Here is a 3,623-nt window from a genome sequence, read left to right as displayed (position 1 = left end):
TGGTTCGATTAGTCTTTCGCCCCTATGCTCAGGTCAGACGATCGATTTGCACGTCAGAACCGCTTCGGGCTTCCACCATGGTTTCCCGTGGCTTCGCCCTGCCCAAGCATAGATCACCATCTTTCGGGTCGTGTGCTACTTGCTCTGGATCAGTCATGCAATAAGAGCAAAACCGTCCGTGGTTGCGGGACACCGAATCGGCGCCCTCACCACACAAAGTAGTGCAATTCATAAAAATTACACTGTTCACTTTCATTTCGCGTGTGCGCTTTCAATGAGCGACAACACTTGCAAGCAACTCACACTCCTTGGTCCGTGTTTCAAGACGGGCTGTAGAGAGCATTGAATAGGAAGTTGAGGTCAGACAGGCAATCAAGATCAATTTATCTCATTTTGTTTAGAATCAACAAGAAGAATTCCGAGGAAAACTTCTGCTCGATTCATTAACAAGATTTGCCAAAAGACGACAACTACACTACTCGGTAGCCGAGAATATAATATCAAGGCATTGAGTATGGTAACGCTCACTCCAGTTCCCCTTCAACAGTTTCACGTACTTTTCACTCTCTCTTCAGAGTGCTTTTCAACTTTCCCTCACGGTACTTGTTTACTATCGGTCTCGCTTTATAATTAGCTTTTGGAGAGACATATCTCCAGCTTCGAGTTGCACTTTCAAACAACTCTACTCATAGGAATGAGCCATTATGACTGGTATCGAAAATGACCTTTACAGGATTTTCACCTTCTTTGATGCTACTTTCCAGTAGACATCAGGACAAATTCACCAGTCTAGCATCAAACCATACCGGACACCGAGAAATGTTGCCATTTCTCTTCCCGATGAGCTTTTCCCTGTTCATTCGCCATTACTAAGGGATTCTCAGTTGATTTCTTTTCCTCCCCTTACTGATATGCTTAAGTTAAGGGGGTTCTCTCGCCCAATTCAGGTTATGTAGTTGATTGTCTCTTAATTGGTTCACTGACCAATATGAGACAGAAACCGATTCAGCAGTTTTGTTCGCTACTACTATCAAACACAGGTCGAAGTTTCCATTCAGTCATTAATTCCAACTTTCAAATGTTGTTGTTTCAGCTTTCGCTTACTAGAAGCAACATAATACTCGCTGCAATACAGACCTCGGGAAACCCTCACCGTGAATAAGGTTCACTCACATATTTCACTACATTTTGCGTGGGATTGGAGATGAGGCTACTCGTTCTTGCTCAGTACTAGGCTGAAAATTAACGAAACTTCGTTACAAACGTTCACATGTTGATGTTTCCGCTTTCGCGTACTCGAAACAACATAATACTAGTCTTTGTAATTTAGTTTCATAATTTCAACTGTTCTCATGCAGAATTTTTGCTCATTCTTATCCCAAATTTTGACCTGGCTACTAGTTACACTCCTTGTACTTATTGCAAAATGACCACAAATTTCAACAGCTTTCACATGTTGCTGTTTCGGCTTTCGCTTACTACAGTCAACATAATACTCGTTGCAAAATAAGTGCTCGGCATCTGCAATTTTCCAAAGACGAAGTTTCGCCAGTTCAATTTTCGCTCGCCAATTATGGCTACTAATTCACACGGTACTGAGCTCAACAACATTAAATTTGTTCAGCAAGACTTTCACATGTTGATGTTTTGGCTTTCGCCTACTAGAAGCAACATAATACTCGTCTTGTTAGCTCATTCAATGAGAATAGCTTTTCCCGTTGAGAATTTTTGCCTTCAATTGGCGTTGTAGTGAGTTTGGCTACTCAGATCACCAAATACTTGTGACAATTCGAACCAGAAATGTTTTCAATTTTCACATGCTGATGTTTCGGATTCAACCTACTAGAAGCAGCATAATACTTGTATTCAACAATTTCTGTATCAAATCCCAGTTTTCTCTGGTGCATCTTTGCCAAACTATTCCAAACTGCCTGAGTCTGAATACCAATTACAGGTACTAGTAAATGCACGTTACTAAGGACTATATAGTTCTAGGTTACTGTACACAACGACGTTCACATGTTGATGTTTCAGCTGCCGCTTACTAGAAACAACATAATACTTATCGTGCATACCTTTCCATAACTTGTCCTTTTCAGATGCATTAGTTTCCCTTTGTCTTGGCTTCTACAGTCAGACTGGCTACTAGTAACAGCACAGTACTAATCACATATCGTTCTACAGTTTGCAGACAACTTTCACATGTTGATGTTTCAGCTTTCGCCTACTAGAAACAACATAATACTCGCTGTATACATTTGTAGTTCTCTATGTAACTTTCATGTGAAGAAGTTTCGCCAGTCTTTTTGACTGTCTCAAATCTGAGTCATGCTTAGGCTACTAGTTGCTTCATAGTACTTATCGCCTCATTGAACAAAACTTGATTTTCACATGTTGCTGTTTCAGCTTCCGCTTACTAGAAACAACATAATACTAGTCTCATTAAGTTCCGTCTCTTTGCAATTTTCTTATGAAGAAAATTCGCCATCACAATGACTCCAGCAGTTCTTGATCAAGGAATGCAATCATTGATCAGAATGCTATTATTTGAATCGGTTCTGCTTTAAGTGTTCCAATTTTATTGGAAGCACCAACAATAGAACATCAATGTGTTCAATCGAGAGTTATATAACCCTGAATCGGACGCAGTCAACAGCCGAAGCCGAGACCGCCTTTTGCGTTAGAGAGGTCGGTAAACAAATCTTGCGATTCATACCGAATTAACACATATAGCTGTGCTCCTCTTCGTAAAGCGAGCCAAGTGATCCCCTGTTGAAGGATGTATTTGGACCAATCTAGTAGCATTTGGTTTCCAACAAGCTCTCCCAAGTTAGCTTACTTATTGGGCTTTTCAACCAATTCGGTTGGCTACAAGCATCATCAAAGTACTAGCCACAGTTTGATCGCAAAATTCTACGACTTTCACATGTTGATGTTTCGGCTTGCGCTTAGCCTACTATAAGCAACATAATACTAGTCATATCATAGAGCGTGATCAGCTTGTGACGTTCTCATGATGAAGTTTCACCAACAGTGTCTCACTTCGAGCTTAAATCCAGCTACTAGTAACTACACAGTACTGACTGCAACGATAACTTTTATCTATACCTTTCACATGCTGCGCTTTCGGCCAGGGCCTACTAACGTCAACATAATACTCGATATAAACTTTTGTTCATGATGCAGCTTCCCCATGCAGAAGTTTCGCCTTCAAATGCTCTCTTGGCCATATGACGTAAGAAAAGGTTACTAGTAACATCACAGTACTAGCCACAGTTTGATTGCAAAATTCTACGACTTTCACATGTTGATGTTTCGGCTTGCGCTTAGCCTACTAGAAGCAACATAATACTAGTCATATCATAGAGCGTGATCAGCTTGTGACGTTCTCATGATGAAGTTTCACCAACAGTGTCTCATTTCGAGCTTAAATCCAGCTACTAGTAACTACACAGTACTGACTGCAACGCTAACTTTTATCTATACCTTTCACATGCTGCGCTTTCGGCCAGGGCCTACTAACGTCAACATAATACTCGATATAAACTTTTGTTCATGATGCAGCTTCCCCATGCAGAAGTTTCGCCTTCAAATGCTCTCTTGGCCATATGACGTAACACAAG

At 40.9% G+C, this 3,623-nt stretch overlaps 1 non-coding gene and 1 pseudogene across 1 annotated transcript in view; both read right to left on the bottom strand.

Annotated features, from left to right (window-relative positions):
• Window positions 1-952, bottom strand: part of LOC142355542 (large subunit ribosomal RNA) — a 3,522-nt gene extending 2,570 nt beyond the window's left edge. Inside the window, exon 1 of the ribosomal RNA XR_012761257.1 lies at window positions 1-952. This exon is cut by the window's left edge and continues 2,570 nt beyond it. This is a non-coding gene — a ribosomal RNA (large subunit ribosomal RNA).
• A 1,677-nt stretch (window positions 953-2,629) lies between these two features.
• On the bottom strand, window positions 2,630-2,781 carry LOC142355541 (5.8S ribosomal RNA; annotated as a pseudogene).
• Window positions 2,782-3,623: the final 842 nt, after the last annotated feature.

The sequence above is a fragment of the Convolutriloba macropyga genome, unplaced genomic scaffold (genome assembly GCF_964194025.1).
Source record: "Convolutriloba macropyga unplaced genomic scaffold, txConMacr16.3 SCAFFOLD_3906, whole genome shotgun sequence".
Lineage (NCBI taxonomy): Eukaryota > Metazoa > Xenacoelomorpha > Acoela > Convolutidae > Convolutriloba > Convolutriloba macropyga.
This window is presented reverse-complemented; position numbering and strand designations above follow the sequence as displayed.